The 25,583-nt window shown below is 40.8% G+C and overlaps 1 protein-coding gene across 2 annotated transcripts in view; it reads right to left on the reverse strand.

The window, feature by feature from the left end:
- PAK5 (p21 (RAC1) activated kinase 5) overlaps positions 1–24,775 on the reverse strand; it is a 276,521-nt gene extending 251,746 nt beyond the window's left edge. The window contains exon 1 of one of the 2 annotated variants that reach the window (XM_026012284.2): positions 24,296–24,775. The gene's annotated coding sequence lies outside the window, so the exon portion shown is untranslated. The remainder of the gene's footprint in view (positions 1–24,295) is intronic. The other variant, XM_072736385.1, reaches the window with a different exon arrangement.
- Positions 24,776–25,583: the final 808 nt, after the last annotated feature.

The following is a 25,583-nucleotide window of genomic DNA, read 5'->3' on the forward strand; positions in this document are numbered from 1 at the left end:
TGAGACACACAAATGAAAACTTTGCAAAGTTTCACTATATACACACTGCACATACACAGTCAGAGACTTTCAGGAAATGTCTTCAAATAACTCCAGTGATAAGGAAACCCTATTCAAGTCAGTTCACAAAAGACATCTGGTAACCACATCAGCAATGGAAGAAGTATAACAGCATATATAGATAGCATGATTTGCTGCACATTTTCATACATTCTGTGCTGCCTAAGCACTACTTGAATATTTTTAATGACTGGAATATTTAAATTAAGTAAAATGAACACCAGACTGTTTACAAAGTACTGGCCAATGATCTCCTCCTCACAAATTAATCTCCCTCCAAATCTGATCAAATGTGATTTCTTGAAACATACTAATCCTACCCAGTTTTCCTTTTGATGAGACTTACCAAAGACCACCCAGCAACTCCTAAATGCTACTGAAACACATACCCTCTTTTTTCTTGTCCCCAACAAATGTATTCTGATAACTTAGGGTAAAAGGAGAGATAAAAGGCTTTTTATTTTACTAATAAAGAACAATCTAGTACATTAAATCTAAACCTGAAACATTAAAAAGCAGGCCAATCAATCCAATGCTGGCACAGTGAAAACCTCTTGTAATCTGCAGTATCAGGTCTAACAACACAGACTGTTAAGAGAACGCAGTGGTGCCCCTAAGACCAGGGGCTGATGGGTAATGTCATAGCAGCCACAGTCATCCTAACTGGTCTCCACAAGAAGTTTAGACCATCTTGTACCTACATGTCTATGTCTTGAAATTAAGTAGTCCAACTCCTGAGTGCATGTAACCGTTTTACAATATTACCTTTAAGTACCCTTCAAAAAATAAAAGTATATGGCTCACACAGCCAGTAAAACAATGCCAAGTGGTATCACAGAAAAATCATGATGTTCCCTCTAATTACCTTTATGCCTTCCACACATCTGCCCTCTGTGAACTAAGGAGCCAGGATAGCTTGCCAATGCTATCTTCACCAGCTTCCCTCTTCGTGACTTTGGACAACAGGTCTTCATCTCCATCAACCTTAGATTCCTTCTTTTCATAATAGGGGCTATAATTTCTCTCTCTTACTTCTTTTTTTTTTAATGAATAACAGTGCTTAGACCAGGGCTTAGCACAGAGTCCGAAGAACATGTTAGCTATTATTATTATTATGTCAAAAATTCCTTCAAGTAAATATATTACATTATATACTACACATGCCTATATGTGTAATCTATAGGATTCAGATCAGGAGCCCTCGCTTGGTCAAACCTGATCTGGAATCTGAGATGCTTGCAAGGGGACCACCTTTCACTAAGTCTGCTTTCCAAGGAACAACTTTTGAGCACCAACATGTGCCAACCACTGTTCTAGTTTCTCATAACAGTAGAAAACAAAAGACACTGTTATAAAAATGAAATGGCAAGCCACAGTCTGGGACAAAATATTTGTAAAATATCTATCTAGCCAAAGCCTTTTATGTCAAGTATATTTTTAAAAGCTTCTTAATATCTTTAACAAGAAAGATTTTAAAAAGGAACAAGAAATTTTAACAGATACTTCACTAAATAAGACAAATGGCAAGTAATACATAAATGGATGCTCAACATCATCAGTTATTAAGGAAATGTGAATTAAACTACAAGATCCTGCCACTCCCACTAGATTAGCTAAAATGAAAAAAAAAACAGATCAAAGTGCTGGAAAGGATAGGAAGCAACTAGAACTCTTACACAGAGAATAGGCTGACAGTTTCTTATAGAATTAAGCAGTCACCCACTGTATGATTCAGCCATTTCACTCCTAGCTACGTACCCAAGGGAAGTGAAAGCACATGCATGAAAGCTTACGTACATCAATGTTCCTAGCAGCATTATTTAAGCGACAGAAAGTGGAATCAACTCAAGTGCCCATCAACAGATGAATGAACAAACTGTAGTAAACCCATACAATAAAATAGTACTCATGAATAAAAATCTACTGATACATGCAAGATGAATCTCAAAATAACTATGCTGCAAGAAACAAAGATTTATGGTCCAATTTCTATGAAATTCTAAAAAATGCAAACATATAGTGATATCAAGTCAGTGGTTGTCTGGGACAGGAGATAAGAGAGAAGAGATTGTAAGGAACAAACAAACTTTTGGGGTTTTTGTTCATTATCTTGACTGTGGCAATGGTTTCATAGGTATACACATAGATCAAAACCCAAATCATAAAATTTAAATATGCAGATTATCATATGACAATTATCTCTCAATAAAGCTCAGAAATAACCACAAACAAGACAAACTCTAGGCAAGTTCTTTACTTTCCTAAGATTACTTTTTAATAGAGGTAGAGCTAGACAGAAAAGTTTAAATAAGTACATATCAAAAAAAAAAAAGCACATACCACACATTTCTAATAGAATTAAGACCAATTCCCATGATGCCATATATATATATATATATATATATATATATATATATATATATATTCAGGAATGTCACAGCAGCACTCTTTGTAATACTCCCAAACTGAAAACCAGCCAAATGCCCATAGACAGTAAACTAAACAGATTGTGGTATAAGCCATACAATGAAATACTACATAACAATGAGAATGATAATTCCTTTGCTAATGGTTAATATTAACATATTTCATTGAATTTAAGATAGCAGGAATTACAAGATGCACTCTTGTTTTAGAAAGCGTTATAGAAAAGTTGCCAGTAAAATATCACACTGTTACTTTATCAGTTAGGATTTTTAGTTTACCTTGCAAAAGCTTGTGATTCTGTCACTGTTTAGGTATACAAAGTAAAAATGTAAGTTCCTACTAAAACATCTTCCATTCAAAATCTCACTGCTCTGAATCCCTTTTGGACTCAGAATCCCTCCAACTCCATGTTTTGAGCGCCTGTGCAAGGCGATAGTAATGGCACGAGGGTGGCCACCTGGAAGTCGTGCAGTACTTTTGCTATCCATACTGTTAGCCATATAAATCTGGTTTAACATCTGCACTGAAAACAGAAATATGATTACCTGCCACCATTTCTTGGGAATTCATAGAGTGAAAAACTGAAATCCATTTGCAGAATGCTTAAAGGTTCTTGGGAAGAAAGGCACTATGAGGGTCCAGGTGATGCTACTGGGCCATCCCCTCTCACCTGGAGCCACTCTCCAAAATCACACACTCAGCTTGAGCACATACTCATTGCTCCATCCCCAAAAGCAGACCATCCTCAAGTCCTACACAGAACAATAATTATTTCCATATGCCAAATCACTGTTCAGGTATAATTTTATCATGGTCCTATTCTGATTCTTTGTGCTCTGGATAATCTGTTCTTACTATGGCCTCTAGTGATTCACATGAAGTCCTTATTATGATTAAAGGCCTACTGTAGCAATTCTTTTTTTCCTCTACTATGTGGAAATTTTTCCTTTCTTCTGCCTACTAAAATGGTAACTAAATTTAATCCCACCAACCTACTCTGGGGAAAATACAATCCAATACACTTCTATTTCACATGCCAGGTGACAGTTATTGCCTGACTCTCAAACAACTCAAACCAGAGTTACTTCTCTGGTTTTCCCTTCCTTCAGGCCAAACCCCCAGCTTCTCACAGCACAATGCAAAGACTGCTCTTGTAAAGCAGAAAATACTGCACCATTTGGGGGAACTCAAAAGTCACACTATAGTGGAACTGCAGGTATGGAGTAATTGAAGAGCGAAGGTCATTCTGCTTTAATAAAAGTTCTCAATTATGGGAACTGGCACTCTGGGGTCAGTATGGCTTTGTGGTTATGAAGGCGGGCTCTGCAGGAATATGACTGGGTTCAGAAGTGGCAGCGTAACCTTGGGTAAGTAAATTCTCTAAAGCCTCAGTTTCGCCATCTGAAATATGGGGATTACTACAGTATCAACCTCTGGGGGTTACTGTGAGCATCACATCGGCCACAGTGAAGAGCGAAATAAAGGTTGACTGCCATTCCCATTATTATTGCTGGTTTTATTATTCTATTAGAACTAGTACTATATAGACATGAAGTAAAGGGACAATACTAGGAGACAGGATATCTGAACACTCATCTTGTACCTGCTACTAACCACATGTAACTGAACCAATTCTCTTAACTTCTCTGGTATTTCTTTTATTGAAGCAAAATCATGGTTTAATATGAATTTAACAATATACACATAAGGGCATTCAACATAATAACAGTTTGTGGCAGAAGTGGGATCTCAAAACCACTAAAGCTTAAAGCTCTTGGTATAGTTTTAAATCTGTACACTCAAAAAAAACATATCCAAATGAAAGACTTTCAAGACTACACACAGAAGAGCCTCAGGTATCAGCAAATGACAATGTACATTTATTGAGTGCCTGTGCAGTGCCAAGCATGTTTTTTTTTTTCATTCAGTCAACACATATTTACTGGTCCTCAAATATGTTCCAGGCCCTGGTGATAAATGGCTAAACACAATAGACAGAGTCCTTGATCTTGTGAGGAAGAGGTTTTAATGATGAAGGAGGAGCATAATAATAAAATAAAATAAAGTAAAAAAATAACAGTAATAAATGATAAACAGATCACTGAAAGAGATAATTTCATATGGTGGGGAAGAAATGTGTAGAAGGAGGTCAGAATCACATTTGAGGTCAGGGATGCTGCTAACCCACAGCAACCTTAATGCCCTAATGAGTTACCTAATAGTCACATTTTTTTTTGATGCTTAGGAAATCAATGCTCAGAGTAACTAATAAATTGGGTCAATTTCCATAGTCTGCAATTGTCCCAACAGGTCCTGGAACCCACATGTGCCAAACTCAGGATCCAATGTCTTCCCCTATTCAAAATGCCTTTGTAATAGTGAGGTTTTGCTTAGTTAACTGTCATGGCAGGTACAGAGATACACAGCACATTAGCCCCTACGATTTATATCAGATTCCCCAACTGTCAATTCTGAATTAATAAAGTTGAACCAGGTGAATGCCAGACACAACCAGACTCCAGGAGCGGAACCTTCCTCCCCACAGGGTCACAGAGCAGCTAAGGTCATCAGCTTACCTTTGTCTCATAAAAATTCAGCTGCCATTTCCAAAACAAATATTCAATTGCTTCTGTTGTGAAAATTAAAGGCTGCAGAATCTTTTGAAAAGAAAAACAAAATGAAGAAATGAAAAATGAAGAAATGCAAATTCAGAATGAATAATCCCGTCAAACACTTTTCTATTCAATGTTCTCTCTGTTCTTTGGTCTGGAGGAAAATTGTCCCATGGGAAGAATGTTTTTTTCCTGGGAAGAGGACCTCATATTCTCTTTTCTGGAGGAGAAAATAGACATACAGATTTTCCAAGAAGGCAACTCAAAAGAAGGGAAAGGGAAAGGAAAGAGAGGGACCTGGAACTGCCAATCCATCAACCTGGGAACAGCAGCTAACAGCAGTTTTATAGAAAGCTATCTGCAAGAACCAACAACACACACCACATCAAGGAAAGCGAATATACCTAAAGATTTGCACAGACCTGATATTCTGAAGACCACTGATGTTTAATCTCTGAATAAGAGATGAATTTAACATAAAGTACATATATCTGACAACGCTCCATGGAAAAGACTGAAAACATTATGGGTTCAGTGGGGCTGAATGCAATCACTACAAGGGATACTAAGTTTGCCATTTTCTCAAAAATGCACAGACATCCAAAACCAACATAATGGTAGGTGTACACTGTTAAAATATAACATAGGCTGGCAAGAGGACAGTAGAAATAATACAAACAATGGTACTGGACATCATTTCAACTAAATAATAACAGAATAATTACCAAAGGTGCTTTCCAATTTGTCCCGTCCAAGAGTAGAACAGATCTAACCAAACACGAAGCTACACAGGGCATTGCGATAGCAAATCACTTAAATCATGGAGATAAAATATACAGAACAGGATAAAACCAAAGACAAAATATCAGGAGAGGTTGAGAACTTGGGTGCCTACATGGCATCATAGTTTGGTAGGACGTTATTTTCCCACTAACCCACATATGTTCATTTCCCTGAGAAACAGGTTCCAATTATCACTGATTTTATTCCCATTAAGTTAGGTTCTGAATATGCAAATGAATTTTCATTTTAATTTCATACTAAACCAGTATATGCACACAAATCTATTTCTTACCAAGGTTCCAAAATAGAAGCAGCAGTACAATGGCAAAATTAGGACACAAAGATAAAAAGCGAAGATCACAAGAGGATGAGGAAAAAGAATCTATGTATAGTGTCTTTGGAAGCTGTTAATTCATTTCCAGGAAAAATAGACATTTTCAAATACAATCAGTCCAATAAATTAGAGCTGCCAAAATCATGTGACCAGAGAAATTTCACTGGGCCAGAAAACTTTGTAGGGAATAGAATTACAATGGTCAATTTTACTTTTATCCATTCTAAGGAAATTTTTTTTCATGACTACATCCATTGCTCCCTGCTTCTGATAACAACATCTTGATATTCCTTACGAATCCTCTCTACCTGCCAATCCATGGTCCAGGCAGTTCAGGAGGAAATAACTCCACTCTGACCTCTGACTCTGGGGACAGGTTTGGGCTCAAGTGGGGTCAAAGGGCAATACATCCCCCAAGTAATGAGACTAGAAAGAGGCACTTTCATGTGACCCACAAAAGTAACACAGAAATCCAATCCCAAGATTTTGTTGGAATTCTTAGGCTGGCAAGGATTTTCTGGATTTTAACATTTGTGGGATCTAAACCTAGAGTTGTAGGGGCCCATCTTGCCAGAAAAAAAGTAGGAGAACCTATTTGAGAATGAAGCCCATCCAGAAACACATTCAGCTGGGAAATGGCAAGAAATGGCACCATGATCATACCTCTGAGCTCCTGATCCAGATGTATCCCTGGACATTTCAGGTTGGTGGAATCCTACTTTGCTTGGTACACTTTGAGCTCAATCTCTTTGAGTTGAGCCTTTTTCAAGAAAAGAATCTGGTTGAGGACACTCAGTCTGTGCTTCCCATAGCATCAGGCTGCAAAATACAACTTCAGCCTATAGGGAGTCCATTCAGTATTTCCCCCTCATTATACCACCTTTCATGAAAATGAATCAACAGAAGTGGAAATAATACTTATTTTCTTTAAATGCATTTGACAAAATTCAAATTTCCCCTCGGTACACAAAGCCTCTGTGATTTCTTTTAGATTCTAATTAAGTGGGCCAATCTCATTTTTTTTGGTAGATACAAAGAATATGTATACTTGGGGTTTTCACTTACAGCCATGGTTTCATTAAAAATTGGTGGAAATACACAGAAATGCCAGGGCCTCTGAGCATCTAAGTCTCTCCAAACTTCTGCAAGGACCAGTACATACTTTCTCCACTTTCCTTAAAACTGCCATTGCCACTGCCAAGACCACCACACCCTTCCTCCTCAAAATGAGCAGGTAACTTTGCCTCCATCTTCAAAGATAAAAAGAGAAGGCTCCGAACAGGAACTTTCAGCTTCCTACCACCAAGCTGCCCTGAAACTATCCTATCCTGTCCTTTACTCCTCTTCTAGAACAGTCATCGTGGCTACTCCTTCAGGAGCCCTCTGAATTCACCTCTCCACAATATCAATGACCAATTCTTGAAAACACCCAACACAGATGCTGATTGGATTAAGCAACGTCAACTTGCAAAATACTTCCGCATGGAGCCCAACACCTCATCAAGCCGCACAAGTCACGGCATTATTCTCATTCATGTATTTTATAAAGATGTATTGAACAACTCAACACAGAGGATGCCATGTGAGAGGCTTTATTATAAATAATTAAGATCTACCTTCTCTCAAGCCTCGTTATAGTCCACAGGGAGGGAGAAGGAAGGGGAATAGAAAACACAGGATTACAAGGCATGGTGATCCACTCCACAAAGTTTCAATCCAACTAATGACATTCTAAGTGTTGTCACTGCAGGTGGCCCTTCAGGCTGTGGACTACACCACCAGGAGGCACCATTCATACAGACCAGATGTGAATGGTATCCCTGAAGTTTTTTACAACACAGATGTCCTAAATATAAAGGAACGGAATGGTAAATGCTAAAGTTCTGAATAGGGAAGGGTGAAACTATAATCCTCAGGGGTTCAACAGTTAGAGCAACCAAAGACGATAAAGAAGGGCTCAATGTTGATGGTCCAAAGCCACTGAGGACCTCTCTTCCTCTGGCCCTGATAGCGCTCTTCAGATTTCTCCTCCTTATCCCTTTAGGCACACCAGAAATTACAAAAGGACTCTACATGTTTCTGCCATTCCTGGTGGGAACTTCCAGCTGCCAAGGTGCTTCTGATGGTGGGGGTGGGGAGAAAAAAGCAAACCTAGAGGGCTCCTTGCTATACTGATGATGATGAGTTTTTTAAAACCATACTTCAAAAATCCAAGGCTTAACAGATATTATTTTAAAAGCACAATGATTTGGGACCTGCTAAGCCTGATATGACCACATCAACTTTGGTTCCCCCTTCTTATACCACACCATCTGAGGCAGATGGTCAATCTTAAAACACTTTCCCTAGAATCCCAAACCACTTCAACTGATAATTCTCAAGGGAACCATCTGGGTTATTTCTCTGAAACTACACTGTAGGCTCTAACTGCCTGCCCAATACCCATTCCTCATTTCTTGCTGATTAAGTACATTTCAATCCCCAGTTAAAATGCACCAATGTCTACTGTATATCCATATATAAATATGACTAAGCCTTGTCTCTCTGCCCTCAGCATATGTGTTTCGCTCCCTTCTTGCTCTATGCAAAATTATTTTTGGTTTGGAGTTCTTAGCCAGGCCCAGACTCAAGACCATTTTTATTATTCATGCCAATAGACACGACTTTTATTATATTTTCTCTGAAGTCTCTCTGCTTTCCTGTTACCCGTCACTAAAAAATGACCATGGCATGAAATACATTATTTGGGACACAGAGTTCCATTAATGCCTTGGAGGAGATGGCTTACCAACTGGTCTACCAGTGCCTGACAAGAATGCAATTGCATTACATGGGTAAATGATTTACTCCTGGGGAATATTTTATACTGTTTTGTCACAAGGTCAATTGTAGCCTTACTTCTGTCCCATTTTTCAATATCAGATACATTTAACAACTGCATGCTTAATTATCTAAGACCCCAAGTCAACACCAATAGTTATATTACTGCATTCATTTGGAATGACCATGAGTGTAACTTACCTCTGGTTCAACGTCCTTTTACCCATTATACATGTAGTGTCCTTGTCTATGTTAATAGAGAGCGCAATCAATACACTCAGTTTTGGTTTGGTTTTGTTTTTTTAATAAAAAAAAAAAAAAACAATGACCTCTGAAGTTCTGTAGGCATACGCTAAGGAAGAAACAGGTATGGATATGTCAACCCTTGTTAATGCCACCCATATGTCTGACTTGCAACTACCTGTATCTGTGTTCCTAGGAGCTTTTCCAAACCATGGAAGGTTGGAAATACAGATGAACTAACATCCCCTGGGTACAGTCTTCAACCAGTTACAGATGGGATTTGGTGTATGGATATCTCAGCTCTTCCTTTTTGGATAGAATAATTCTGAAGCATGAGTTATACACCATTTCCAGTTCCACCAGTAGTAAATTCCAATTTTGGTAGCTTTTTCCTTCCTTACGTTACTTCCCCTTCTCTCCTAATGGTGTTCCTGTAACTTTCCAAATAAACTACTTGCTCCTGAATCCTTGGTGGCTCAAGGTCGGCTTTTTTGGGGGGCGTGGAGAATCCCAACCTAAAATAGAGGTCAGAGGAATTAGGTTTTAGAACTTGAGAAAATACTTTTTGCCTTAATCTTTTATGCTTGCGGGAGAAGATCTGCTACTGGATGGGGACTCTGCCAATGACAGCACCTAATTTATAACCCAATTGGAAAGTTTTAATAAGATAGTGCACATAATGCATATAACAATATCTGGCAAATAACAAGTGCTTAAATAATCTGTTATGGTAAATATCATTGTTCTAACTCTGAAGTATAGCTTTTCTTTTTATGAAATAAATAGCTTCTTGAGCACCTACTATGTGCCATAATTTCATCCTGGGAATTATTAAAACCCCAGGAGACAGAACACTAGTTCAAATTTTATCAACATATAATTGTGTGAAAAGCAATTTTCACTAAGAAAAATCTAAAGAATTAGCAGGACTGCAGTAATAGTATCCTCAGGAGCTCAAGAACAACGTTGAGTTTTGACCCAAAACTAAAATTCTATTTCCAAATGAAAAATTTTGAGAGTTTTTCCAAGAGGTCAAGAGGTCAATCTTATGCAAACTGGAATACACTGCAAAATGGCCCTAACCTCCACCTCTGTGTCCACAATCTTTGCAATGTAATTGTGCAGTAACTTTAAGTAGAGTCTTCTTCTCTAACCCTTAAATCTGGGCTGGCCTTGACATCTGCTTTGACCAAGAGAATGTGCCTACAGTGTACCTTCTCCTGGTCTGGGCCTTAAAATGCCTGTGTGCTTCCCTTTTCCCTTGGATCTCTGCTCAGGTGCCCTGTGAACAGGCTGAGGGTAGCCTGCTGAGGATCAGGGTCATGTAACCCAGTCAGTCCCATCACCCCAAAGTGTACCCAGTCAACCACCGCATATGTGATGGGGTAGATCCTAGAGTAGCTGGCTCTGCTGGATCCACCTCTTGTATCCAAACTCTTCATTGGGAACTTCCCAAGATTCAGCCTTTGGATTCCTTCAATATCTAAACTCACTTGCTTTGGTGAGGTCTCATCTCTACCTCCAGCCCAGACTTTTCTCCTTAATCCCAGACTCACAAACTACTCAACATTTCCAGCAGAAGTAGATACCCACTGTTTAAACTAATTTACCTCCATAAACTTTCTTCTCCCACAGTCCTCTCTTTCTTAGGTGAAGACAATCTCATTCTCCTAGTTGCTGAGGTCAAAAACTCTGGAGTCATTCCTCCTTTCGTCTCATAATCCATAATTAATCCTGAGGAAACACTACCTTCAAAATATTTAAAAATTGGGTCACAACTCACCACTTTTATGGTCTGGTCACAGCACCATCTCTCTCATCTGAATTATCACAATGTTCCCCTGATCAGTGTCCCCACTTTCATACTTTCCCCTTCTCAACAGGGAAGCCGAAGAGATTCCTGTTGACCAGATCCTATCCTCTCCCCAAACCTCTCCACTGGCTCCCCATCTTGCTCAAAGAAAAGGCTAAGGTTTAGTTAACTTTTGCCTGTCAGGCCCTGCTGGCTCTGATCCCTCCTTCACTTTGTTCCAGCCACACTGGCTTCCCTGCACTTCCCCCCACAAGCTAGGCATTGCACCTTGGAGCCTGTGCACTGGGTTCTCTCCATTGGGATGTTTTCCCATGTACCTTACAAGATAGATCTACATGGTTAGATCTCCCCTTCTTCAATGTCACCTTCTCAACAAGGTATATCCTGACCCCTCTATTTTTTTTTTTTTAAGATTTTATCTATTTGTTTGAGAGAGAGAGAGCATGCGAGCATGAGAGCACAAAAGAGAGAATGAGCAGAGGGGAAAGGGAGAAGCAGACTCCCCCCTGAACAGAGCCTGACACAGAGATCAATCCCAAGACCCTGATATCATGACCTGAGTTGAAGGCAGACGCTTAACTGATTGAGCCACACACGTGCCCCTTGACCCCCTATTTAAACTGCACCCTTTCCTGTCACCATCTCACCCACTTCCTAACCCCTTGATCCCACTCTTTTTTAAAGCTCTGATCACTTTCCAACATTCCATTTCTTAGATTTATTGTTTACTACCTCTCCCTGCAGAGGAGGGATTTTTATCTTATGTTCCTTGAAGTGCCTCCCTAGTAAACGCAGCAGTACTCTATGCATGTCTGTTGAATAAATGAAGGACTGGTTACGAATGGTCACTATATTATCTATTTTATTCCTATTTTTAAATTTTTATCCTTTAATCCTATTTTTTATCTAAACTGTCCAAAAGCAAAAACAAAGCAGAAGCAAGCAGGCACAACCCTGAAAGATCCAGTTATTTTTATTTTAATCCTACCAGTTAAGTAATTAACTTAGAACCAAAGGTTTTGTTTTATAGTGACATCGACAGTCCTTGCACACCCAGGTTTACCTAGGAAAGAAAACCCCCTTCAACAGGCAGGCTGTGCTCTGTGTTTAAAATCAAGTTGAGGTCTAAAAAGAACTGGGAAACTGCTTTTTTTTTTTAATTGTATTTATTTATTTATTCATGAGAGATAGAGACAGAGAGAGGCAGAGACAGGCTGAGGGAGAAGCAGGCCCCATGCAGGGAGCCCGACGTGGGACTCAATCAGGGTCTCCAGGATCAGGCCCTGGGCTGAAGGCGGCGCTAAACCGCTGAGCCACTCAGGCTGCCTGGGAAGCTTTCTAAAGTCTTTGCTCTCTCTCCTATCTCGAACAAATAGTAACTCTAGGGACAACTCTGGAATTTTCTATCTCATTTGTTTTTCATTACTTTTTTTAGTAAGGTACAGTGATATCATTATTCTCAGTCGCCCTGGGTGATTCCAATATTGATTTTGAGATTCTTCCAGCTATTCTATAGAGTGCACATCATTTATAAGGTTCTACTTCACTTCTGTGGGCATATTTGCATTCTGAATGTTTTATATTTTCCAGATGATAGTATCATATGAAATATGATAGCATTCTTCTTTCTTCTGAGTTTTGATAATCCCTACCTCCAGGAAGCTCCAGACCCTATGATTTCCTTTTCTATTTTGGTTTAATTCAAATGGAATACATGAGGAAGTTTTTAATAATTATCCAGTATTGCAAAAATACTGAAGAATTTGAGGTGCTGAAGCCTAACTATGCAAATATTCCCACCAAATATGTAAGAAGGCTTAAATCAATATTTTTCCCCTAGGATAGCATTCTAAAAAAAATGTATCTTTCTGAAATCTTATTTGCCTGATATTTAAATTATTGAATAAATCGGCTTATATTTTCAGGAAATGAGATTAAGAAGGAACATTGTATAATAATGGTTCAAAACCATAAAGCAATCCTCTCCTATAATCCAAAAATGACTAATTCAAAGGCTTCAAGGGACAAGAGGGCAACATAAACAATTAAAATGGCCTGATGGGATCCTACAGGGAGTAATGGAAATTGTGACAAAGTGAAGCCTCCATTACCTGTCGATGATGGAGACAGCTGTTACTCAGCACAATGGACGGATGCCATAAGGGAACACAATACTGGCAAATTTTGTATTTGTGTGTATATCATTTTTATAAGAGAAAAAAACCTGAATTTTTAGGGGAAATTTCACACTATGTGTGCCAAACAGAACACATCTAGGCCACAAGACTCTGCTCTAAAATGGCAGTCAAATGTTAGTACCTAATTCACAGTGTTCTCCTACACTTTCCAGCTTTAAAAGGACACCTCAACTATATTTCACAGATAGTAAAATTGTTCTCTGATTCTTTATTAGTGGACTCTGGGTATTGAGTGTTTCTTTCAACCAGTGTAGACTGCTAATATGGCAATCCAGGTACCTTCCGCGGGAATCCAAGCTGAAGTCAACATAGTAACTGCCATTGCGGTGTATCTACATACACTGCCTTTAAAATCCTTTCCAGTTATTACCCTAGAATCCTCTCTTTCTGGGCATCCTGCCACAAGTATCTGAGACCAGAAGCCTGATGAGACCCCAGCCCCACACTGGGGGACCCCTTACTCAAACCACTTATTTTGATTCATTTCCTTCCCAAGCCTTCCAGGTTTTTCTCATTTTATAGTGCATCTGTTACTATGGAAACACGTGGTACCAAACAACAGAGCAGAAGTAAATAAAACCCCAGCTTTCCATATAAAAACCAACTAATATTTAAGCATCATTGACCATGCATATTCACACCAGGTTTGAGACATCAGAGAAGTGTAAGTTGCATCTAGAAATCAAATAATTTTTCTTACTATTTTTTAAGAAGCACAGTCTATTTATTCTATTTCTGGCTCTTAGTTTACAGATTGCTTCATTACTTTCTTTTCAATGTATTTATAAGGTCTACTTTATACCCATATCCAATTTGAGAATTTGTCTCTAACCAGAAACAGAGTATTAATCTTTCCTTCCACATGTTTTTCATTTATAGAAAGTAGTGGGGGGGGGAGTTCTATGCTAATATTAGTGAAGGAAATGGATTAGACCATTGCTAGGTCCCAATCTAGAATTTTAAACCATGACATTACCTTTTCTGCATCTAGACTCATTTTTTAGCCTAAGTAACAGGCATTTACCCACAAACATTTTTTCCTCCTACAAACATTTATTAAAGACCTGACATACATACGCATAAAGCTTGGTGCTGGGGATACAAACACTAAGAGACAAGTTACTTGCTTTAGAAGAGTTCTCAGTCTAGTGCAAGAAGGGAACCAAGTAAGAAAACATCTATACAACAGTGTGATGATTGCTTTAAGGGCAACTGAAAATCAGGTGAAAGATTTGGGGGTAGGAGGTAGGGTCGGGAAGCAGAAGCTGGGCAGTAAGTTTTCAATGAGATGGTGATAATCAGATGCTCCTTTTGAGGTGGGAGTGAAGACAAAACAGGTAAGAGGCTGATACAAGGTCTAACTGAGAGATGCTATGGCAGTGGGGATAGGGAGGGGGAAATGCAAGAAGGTTGATTAAATTTAGGTACTCTTTGGATGTGAAGGGGTAAAACAAACTACTATTTAACTCAAGTCATGAATGGCTGTTACTCAAATATTATTGGAAATTTCCTTTTATTATTTGTTTCCATGTCTCTGAAACCTAGACAAGAAAACTCTACATTTAAGAGTTTTTTCCCTTTAACCACCATCCCCTCCCATCAGTGTTTATATTTTTAGAAATTAAATCATACCCACGTAGCAACTGTCTCTACTTTGGGGGAAGAATTTTTTAAACAAATGAAGTCTTCTACTCTTCCCTCCTTGGAAATTCTTTTCCTGGGTCAGGCAGCGCAACTAAATTAGGCAGGTGGGCAACCCAGCTAATGACTGAGAACAACTTAGTTTGAAAAATCAGTGTACTCTACAAATATCTATTTGCATGACTCAAATGACCACCCTTCAAAGCAAAGGGATCAAGTTCTTTCCAGAAAACAGCTAAAAAAGAGTTTCTTAAATAGGATGTCAACCTTGAATTTGAAAAGTGATTGTGTTGAATCTATCATAGAGTTTATATTTGGGACTGAAGGTGTGAGGGAGCTCATGCCCATTCTTTCCCTCCTATAACTTGTTTTTAAAAGAGTGATGGAACTTGGATAGAGTCCTCTTGATTCAGCTGGACAGCGGGGGAAAATGGAGGCTTGGGGTTACGAACCAGTGCTTCATACGAAAAACAAAGGTATTCTTCATTGCTAATTTACCTTCATCACTAATGATGGTAATTGGCAATTCCTTTGAAAACTGGCAAAAGGAATCCCCTGACATCTGTTTTAAGATGTAAATTAAATGTGTCTCTTACACAGCAACCAGATATTGATTTTTGCTTTTGATCATTTGGTTAATCATAATACTGAACACAGGGAGGCCATCACGGCATTTACTTTTCCCTTTTCATGGGGAAATTTGCACGAACAGAAATGCTGAATCAGAGGATTGGAGAGTCAGAATGGGTTGATTAATCCAGTGATTTGTAAATTATTGAAGGTTCAAGGACTCCAAACAAAACTTTTCTTATCTACTGACATCAGATTTCAAAGAGCCAGAGTTTGACTCCTCTTCATTACCCTACCTAACTGCATGGTATTTTGCCTTGAATGACCTATTTTATGGAGCTATTATGAAGATTAATTAAGATACACAGGTGAAATACTGGGGTGAGGATTTAATGCATCTTGTTCAATATATTAGCTATAATCACAGGAGTGCAATCCACTTTTCTTTTGATCTATACTATTGCACAAGTAGCTAATTGTGTGTGTGTGTGAACAACTGAGTACCACCTTTCTAAAAGACTTAACTGAGCATGCCCAATCCTAACATTTGAGGGAGTAGGAGCACAAATGGAGTCTTAATTATAATACATTTAAATATGATAAATCAAGATAAAAATTGTTAAATATGTTCTACCCGCCTAGCTTGACAAATACGCCTTCAAAACAACGTAGAAGCCAGGTTTAAATTCAGATCTCTTGGGGCCCCTGAGTGGCTGATTTGGTTAAGTGTCTGTCTTTGGCTCAGGTCATGATCTCAAGATCCTGGGATCCAGCCCCATGTCAGGCTCCCTGCTCAGTGGGGAGTCTGCTTCTCCCTCTCCCTTTGCCCCCCCTCCTTGTGTTCTCTCTCCCTCTCTCAAATGAATAAAAGCTTTTTAAAAAACTCAGATCTTTTGAATTCCAGAACCCAGCAAAGTAAGGAGAATCAGCCTCCTACCTGGCCCTCTTGGCTCTTTCTACCTAACCTCTAGCACCAACACTATCGATCTGTCCAAGCTCCATCCACACTCCCCATGAACAGTCTCCTCAGCCACCCTTGGGCCCAGGAGCCTTTTGAGCAGGAAAGTCCAGGAAGTCTGTGATTGGAACAGAGGGGTGTGGCTGTAAAGTTGCACAGAGGCTGGTGGGATAGAGTAGCTGAGCTCTTTGTAGGGTAGTGCTCAGAGTGGGGGCCCCTCCTGGTAATTTAAGATTTCCTAGATCCTGTTTTTTAGAACAACTAAAGAACAATTTCCTTCTTTTCCCTTTCATTTCCAAGTCTTTCCTCAGGGAAGAGTTTATAATTATAAAAGCAACATGAAACTGAGCATTAGATTACCCAGGTAACCACAGACATTTCCTATTTATGACAAGAACCATGGAAAGAATACCAACTTCTCTATGGAGGTTTGGAATTATGTACCAAGCTATTGGAACCGAGACCACAGTTTTCATGGTGGACCAAACTCACACATCACTACAAGACTCGCTAAATGTAAGAGAAGTTAGAATAAAAACAGGCTTAGACTTGAGCTGGTGTCCCATCCATTTCCAAACTATAGTTCTTGCTTCTGCTAAACTGTTTTTGGATAATCCCTTTGCTGCTTCTTACCTTACCTGAGAACGGGACCTCCCCTTAAAATCCTGCCAGTACACAAAGATCAAGTCTGAAAGCCTGCTCTTCCAGACATGTCACTGCTGACTATAGGAGAAAACAGCATCTCCTGGGTAAAGACCACCACACACACTGTACCATGAACCTTGTGGTAACTATGATTCTGCATCTCAGATGCTCCCTGAGGAGGAGGAGAGCTGGCTGCTATTCAACCCGCTGGCCTACAAGTCCTCGGGTAATGGGCATTTTAGTTCTGTCTTTTTGTTTTGGAGGGTTGTCACCCATCTTTCTTGTTTCTTTGTTCAGAAAGGGGGCAGCAGACCTGCTAATCTAGGTGCCTGATGCCCAGGAGGTTGGGAGGGGAGGAGGAGGCGATCCCAGGTATAAACTACTGGCAGACCATGGCCTAGCAACAAGCAGCCTGCTCTTGGCTGGACCCTGTTTCTCTAAGCACCTGATATTTAGAGCCTGGAGCTGGCTAGGTTCTGGTTTGCTTCCAAGCCTGTTTTTTTGGTTGTTGTTTTTTGTCAGCACCCCCATTCTTGGCAATTCTCTTAGCTATCTGATAACCTTCTAGTAAATTCTTTTTTGCTCAAGTTAGACAGTTTCATTTGCATGCAAACTAAGAGTCATTGCTAATACACTTGGCAGAGCTCCTGACACAGAGATAATCAATGAATGTGTGTTACATAAATGAATAATTATAACCTGAATGCGTATCACTACCATATTTGTAAAAGAATGTTTTTTTTTTCTGATTCATGAGACAATGCTATTGACTAAAAAAATTTTTTAATTCAGAAAGGTTTAAAAAAGAGAAATCACAAAAAGAGAAAAGCAAAGTCATATTTCTACTATCCAGACATGGCCTTTGTTTTTGTTCCCATTTTTATGTACCTATAGGATACTTCCATTTCACAAAACATGTACTATTGTGCACTTGCTTATTTCCACTTAACACTCAAGTTGTTCCATATAATTACATGATCTTTGAAATGATCACTTTTAATATCTCCATAATTGTTTGGGGGACCTTAAAACACCTTTAACCATGGGCAGCCGGGGTGGCTCAGTGGTTTAAGCACCTGCCTTCATCCCAGGACACAATCTTGGAATCCTGGGATCAAGTCCCACATTGGGCTCCTTACATGGGGCCTGCTTCTCCCTCTGCCTGTGTCTCTACCTCTCTCTGTGTATGTCATGAATAAATTAAATAATTAAATAAATAAATAAATAAATAAATAAATAAATAACTTAAAAAAAATACCCTTAACCAGCTCCCAACTTTCAGTTCTAAAGGGTATTTTTGTTGTTTTTGCCTGCACTAATTCCTCAGCAAAAACTAAAATTAACATCCAGAGAAATGACTGTGCCAAATAATTTGAACTTTGAAAATAGTTGTCAAAAGCTTTTAAAACTGTCCTCCAGGAACGTTGTACCATGTTATTCTCCCACTGACAGTGATGAAAATGTCCTTCTCATTGCATCCCTGCTGGTACTGAGTATTTGTATTGATACATATACAGATGTATATAAACATACATATACACACACAGACATATATGTTGTTTAATACATGAGACATGGCATCTCATTTTTGTTTTAATTTGCATTTCTGTGGTTAATAGTAAGAGTACTAAATATGTGTATTAGCCTTTTTATTTCATCCTTTCAAATCATTTATTCAGATAATTGGACAATTCTATTGGGTGTTATTTTCTATTTACTGATACGCAAGAATTCTTCAGTGCAATTATTCTATTAACTGTTCTGTCATGCTTGCTGTCAGTATTTTTCTCCATGATTATTTTCTGCCTTAAACTGTATATTTTTGCATACGAAGTCTAAAATATATTCAAGGCTATCTTTTGCTCTGATTCTTTGCATTAATTGTCAAAGATTTTCTTCTAGCTTTGTGTCTCACCTGGCAGATAAACTTCCCAATGTATTTGGAATTCAGTCTGGTGACTAGTGTAAACAGAGGTTCCTAGTTGCAGGTTTTCTACATACTTGGTGTAGTGCCTTGGTTTTGTCTAATACTTCTGTATCAAAATGCTTTATCCATCACACTTCTGTTTCCCCAAACTACCTGAGCCTGTCTCCAGGCTACTCCATTCCGGTGAGCTATCTATTGATTCTCACACCAGTACTACACTGCTATAATATAGTTCGATGACCAGATTTTTATTTCTGTGAGGGCAACCTGCCGCCACCACATATATATTCTTTAGCACAATTTTCTTGACTATAGTCCTATAATTCTTGTGGGTTGATGTTAGAACCATTTTGTCAAGTTTTCCCAACTCCCAAAGCAATAAAACTCTATGATTGATTGTGGAAAAATAACTATTTCATAATATTTTTCTACTCCAAGAATAGTATGTTTTCATTTGTTCATTTCTTATTTTATGTGTTTGAGTAAAATTTTACAGCTTTCTAAACAAGTCTTTAGATGTTTCTTATTATCCCCAAGTATTTTACATACACTTTCTATTTTTCTTGAATTTATATTTTTGTGGGATTTATAAGCAAAATCACTTCCTATTGTATTTTGTAGTTGGTGAAAACAGGCATTTTGGGGGGTAGCCACTGATGTTTCAACATGTAGTTTATACCCAACCATCTTACTGAAATAGCTCCTAGTTCCTTCAGGTTTTAGATGACTTGGTTGTGTATCACTTTTAAACAAAATCAAGACACATTTTTTGTTACTTAGGTGAAAAGTTAAAGATACTCATTAAATGTTGTTATTTACTTTAAAAAAGCACTTTTCATGAAATAAAATTACATGAAATTGAGGCCATCCCAGAAATTCAAAATGTAACCCTGTATTCCTGCGCTGAGCCACATTCTTTTCTCCAGGGTACTCAGTCTTGTTTTCAAAACTACCCAAAAATGCTCTGAAGGAGACATTCAGTCACTTCTCACTTGGATTAAACAGGTCAAAAACAATTCAGCTGCTGATTAAGAATTGTGACAACTATGAAAGACAAAGAAACACACCAGGAACTTGCTCTTGTGTAAAGAGCAATTTGTCTCTTATTGTAACCCCAGAGACAATAGGCAGGATGATTTTAAAAGTAGAACAGAGCCCACCTGGATATATTAAAAAAAAAAAACAACTGCATGCTCTTCTGTATATGAGCAGATTCCTTTCTTCCACAGATAAGCTTAAGTCTCCTATTTTAAAAGATCAGGATAATAGTATCTACTAATTATTAATTCATGAAGTATTTATTGAGCATCTGATTTGGGTTCTGTGTTACTGGGAGAGATTGGAGGACTATCTAGTAATGAATGAGTAGGGATAGGTAGGGACTGAGGAGAAGCTGGAATGTAACAGCTCAATAAATAATGTTATTATTACACATTATTATTTATGATTAATCTCTGGAAGGCTAAAAGTCTAGCTCTCCATTGTCCCCCTAAGGCCTAGCATGCAAGTATAAAAGTCCAATATACACGTGTGAAATGTTTGTTGACTGACTGATGGGTTTTTACAAAAACCTCAGTTGCCAGAAAATATTTTGACTCAATTCTTAACTGCTTGCTTAAAACCAATTCTTAGAAGATGCACTTGTTAAAGCCAAGAATACTCCTTTTTTGAAGTCAGAATGAGTTGCTCTTTTTATACAAGTTAGTAAAAAAAAAAAAAAGTTTCTAAAAAATCAGATCTTTAAGTTGGCACAGAAAAATGCTGTAAGAGTATTCATTCCTTCACTCATTTGCCATTATTGAGCATCTTCTACATGCAAGACACAAAAAAAAAATGGCCATCAGTTTACAGACATTTAACAAATAGCCAAACAAATAAATAGGAAATTGCAAATTAAGGTGAGTGCTATAGAAGCAAATTAGAAAGGCGATAAGGAGAATGAGGCTGCTGGGAAAAGGAGAGCAAGGGTGCCCAAAGGATGAATATAGTTTGTACTGAAAAAGTATAGGGGAAGTGCTTGTGATACTCAACAGACAGGAGACCATGTTAACAGCAGCAAGAGGGTGTGACTAACATAAGTCTGGCCAAGTACCCAAGACTCAGACAGTCTCTGGAACCTGTCCCAGGTATGTGAATGTATTTTATGCAAGGAATTGACATGATCTTATCTGCTCTAGAAGAATGATTGGAGGTGCCAAGCAAGGAGCTCCGGATCTTGCTGGAAAGTTACACTAGTGATCCAGGGGAGAGATGATGACCTGAGGTTTGATCGTGTGGTGGTAGGGATTGAAAGAAGAATTTATCAAGATATATACATGTAGAAGACAAAGTTTATGTAACTTTGTGATGATTTGGGATATAGAGGGCACAGGAAATGAAGGTGTCAAAGACGATTCTCGAGTCTCTGGTAAAAGCAATTCCATGAACAGTGGTGCCATTTACCAAGATTAGAAAGATCAGAAAGGTGTTCAGATTGGGATGTTCTTGTTTCTCCTGTCATTTTTCTTGTTCAATTTGATCTTCTGTTATTTGTTTGCATTGTGTTGGTGGCGTAGCAAAAAGGGAGGAGGCAACATTAATGAACACATTTGGGACAGGGTGTGTCAGGTTAGGTAGCCTATAGGAGACTGAGATCCTGGGTCATCTGGGGGATGTCCAGATAAGTGACATTTGTCTGGTACCTTCGAATGCTGCTCTTCCCTACCAGGATGGGAAACCCCATACATGTTAGCTGGATTCAATAACCTTTAAAGTCTTTCCACAACCCATAATACTCCATCTTGACCTTCTATTCATATGCTGAAATTATCATGTCATGAAATACAGATCACAGAGATGTTGATGCACTGGACTAAATAGTGTCCTCCAAAAATTCATGCCTAACCAAAACCTATAAATGTGACCTTATTTGGAAATAGGATTTTTGCAGATATAATCAAGTTGAGGCCATACTAGATTACAATGCACCCTAAATTCATAGGAATGGTGTCCTTTTAAGAAGGGAACTTTGCCATGTGAAGATGGAGGCAGAAACTGGAGAGAAGTTGCCACAAACCAAGGAACACCTGGGGCCACCACAGGCTGAAAACGGCAAAAAAGGATTCTTCCCTAGAGGCCTCAGGGGGAGCATGGCCTTGTCTACACCTTGATTAAGGAGATCAAGCCTCCAGAACCGGGAGAGAACAAATTTTGTTTTTAGCCACCTGGTTTTTGACAATTTCTTACAGCAGCCCTAGGAAACTAATTGGGCTTAGAGAGTTAGATTACTTGTTTGGGCGTAACAGAACACAGGGCACACAGTAGAGGTTCAATAAATACCATTTCCCTTCCTCTTCTAATGGCCACCACCATTTTCCTGGTGGTTTCTATTATGAATAATCCACACACCCGGCCATTTAGGCAAGTCTCTCTATTCCCGGGGTTGTTTTACATGGGAGAAACGGAGGCTCTATAAAGTTAAATAGCTTGCCCAAGATCACAAAGCTAAGAACGGAGAAGTCAGAGCCCAAACTCAGCTGTCTCATCACCAAGAGGATACCACGTCCCAGAACACCTGCCTCGTACACCTGCAGCATTGAAGCAAACTCTGACAAAGGAGAGGAGCTGCCAAACTGTTTTCAATGCCTGCAACTAAAATTCACATTTATTAACAAAATACCGAGTTGCAGGCACCTAGTATAATCGATCTTTACCCATTCCCAGAGGAACACAAAAATCTTATTCTAAGATCAATGCTATCAATAAACTTGCCATCAACTCTATTGCTTCCATTAGCAGTGCTTCTGCTTTGCACATATGTATTCCAAGTCAAGGTATTACCATCAGATTAGACATTTATGGCTTTCGTTTACTAAAATTCATTTTCCTCAAGCACTCCCCATTTCATTTTGATGATACTGACTCATTCTTGCCACCTTAGGAGGCCATGTGAATAAATACTCTAAGTATGGAGGAAAGTGTCTCAAACCTTCATAGTCACAGATGTCCATCCTTTAAATTATGAAGTAAAAAATAAAAGCACATTCTAAATTTACCTTCCCTCCCTAACTCAGTGAGTTGTGCTGCTGAATGTAACAGATATAGAAATATAAGGTGGCAGAGTTGTTATTCTGGGGTGTCAAGTTTCATAAAATTCTAGTGTAGGAGGGGCTTTTCTAGACTGTCTTGTCCATCTGGACTCAGGTGAGAGAGATTGTGTGTACATACCGTCAAACCCCAGAAGAAAAATGGGATGTGCTCGGGTATTCTGAGTTACCTGTGAGCCAATGGCTATTTCTTGGTCGAACCTTGTGCAATGCCAGGTTTCTCAATTTCCCCAAAAGTGTATTTAGCCTTCCAACCTGTCACCAGCTATTAAGGATGGCACTTTCCTCTGGCTCACTGCCAACTTCTCTATTTATTAATTTGACCCCAAAACAAACAACAACAACCACCACCCACCACAGACAGCCCCAATGCTTCAAATTCCCTTAACCGATACCTAATGTTGAATTAACTGGCGTCCCATGGTTCAAGCTCCAGCCACACACACACGGGTTCCGGGAGGGCAAACACGCTTCTCCTCCAAACGGGGCACAGACGATTTCTGGACTTTTCAAGTTTACCCTCCGGGAGGCCAACATCACACGCGATTTTGACCAGAGTTTGGGACCCAGATCCTCCTCCACGCTCTGCCCACGCCCGTGCCCAGGAGAAGTTCTCTCCCCACCGCCACCCGCCACCCGCCACGCGCACACGCGCGCACACGTATACACACGCACCAAGGCAAGTAACAAAGGAGAACACAGCCCCATGAAGGCTCCGCTAGCGCATCTTCCAGTCCACACCTGCCAAGAGACAAACCCACAGGGAAACCGTGCCCTGGCAATACGTGCCACACTGCCGGGGCGAAGCAGGCACCCTGGCGCCCCGGGCGAGCGCGGCCGTGCACACAAAGAGCCGGTGCGGCGCTGGCCAGCGGTCCGGGGGCCGGCACAGTCCCAGGGCTGGCAGCCAGGGGTGCCCCCACGCCCTGTCACCCCGTATAAAGGACCCATCCTTTATTTGACCCGCGGAGAGCCCAGGCTGGGGAGCAGCGACGGGGGGGGGGGCGGTCCCCATCCCTCCCCGCAGCCCGCCGGTCCAGCCCCGGCGTCTCCCAGGCGGTGCACAACCGCGCGCTGTCAGACGCCCGCTCCGCAGCCTCCGCGGGGGAGCGCGATGCCCGGTCCCGGCCGCGCGCATCCCCGCCAGCGCCCCCCCCGCGCCGCGTCCCGCCCGCCTACCTGGCGGCGCCCTCTCCGCTCCCCCTCCGCCGCCGCTACATCGCCCGCAGCGCCATGTTCCCGGTCCCCGCGAGCCACGCCGGGCAACTACTACGGGCCGGCTAGGGGCAAGGAGGCGCGGGCCAGAGGGAGGGGGACAGGCAGAGCCGCGGCTCCCTACTCTCCACCCAAGCCTCGCCAGCTACTGAGCATGCCCAGCTGCCCGGCTTCGCCCCTCGGAGGACTTTCCACGAGCGCACGCAGCTGCTCCGGGTTTTCGCGGCAGCCGGCGGGAGGCAGGCAGCGGCAGCGGCAGCTGCGGGGGGCTGGGGGAGGGGAGGGGACGGGGAGGGTCTCCACGCCGCGGAGCCCCGAGCCGGGGAACGCAGCCCTCGCCGCCGCCCGCGCCAACGCAGCTCCCGCACGGCCCCTCCACGCGCGCTCCAGGTTCGCAGAAATCTGTGCAGGACCAATGCGGGCTGCGCCTTACCCGGGGGGAGAGCCGAGGGGGAGGAGGCGGGGCCGAGAGGCAGATCCTTCCGCTAACCGCCTTGCTACCACCTGGACCTGGCTTCCCAAACTTCAATGTGCCGGAGCATTAAAAGGCATATTCGTAGTCGTGGGTCTGCCCAGGTGCCTCAGATTCTGCAAGCTAAATAAGCCTCCAGGTGATGTTGTTGCCACTGGTCCCCTGTGCGGGCTAAGTGACAAGAATCTAGAGAACACCCCCTATGACCTCTGTGTGGCCATCCTTCAATAAGCCAGCCCAGAAATGGTCTGTGGCATCCACGGAGGCCCCTCCTGCCTACAGACGGTGTGGTGGCTAGGGAGGGAAGGTCCCTACTCTACACACACGTACACACACATACACACACACACAACTGGGTTGCTGTGCCGCCCTGGAAGAAATCACACTAGGGCTAGGCTCTGAGCATCCAGCACAAACTGGCTACTTTCTGATTTAGAATTTGACAGGGGAATATGAGTTCCTGGACCTCCCCATGCTCATTTTGCTGGTTGGCTAGCAAACTAGCTGCTACATGAGCTGCTCTGCTCGAGTCCAAACCAGCCTCCCTTGGCTGTCCCCTGCCTTTCCTGACCTGGGACAGAAAGTCAGACTAGGCATCCAAGTGATGAATTTATTACACGTGCCATGGTAAGGTTGGGCTAGCCCCGTTAAGAAGACTGGCAGATTGTGACAAGAGGAGGACGTTTATATACTGAGAGATGACAAGGCTTTCTGATGAATGAGTAATGTTTGGGCTGAAGCTTGCAATGATACCTTGTGGTTTATATTAAATCCTCTAGT

The sequence above is a fragment of the Vulpes vulpes genome, chromosome 14, assembly GCF_048418805.1.
Source record: "Vulpes vulpes isolate BD-2025 chromosome 14, VulVul3, whole genome shotgun sequence".
NCBI lineage: Eukaryota > Metazoa > Chordata > Mammalia > Carnivora > Canidae > Vulpes > Vulpes vulpes.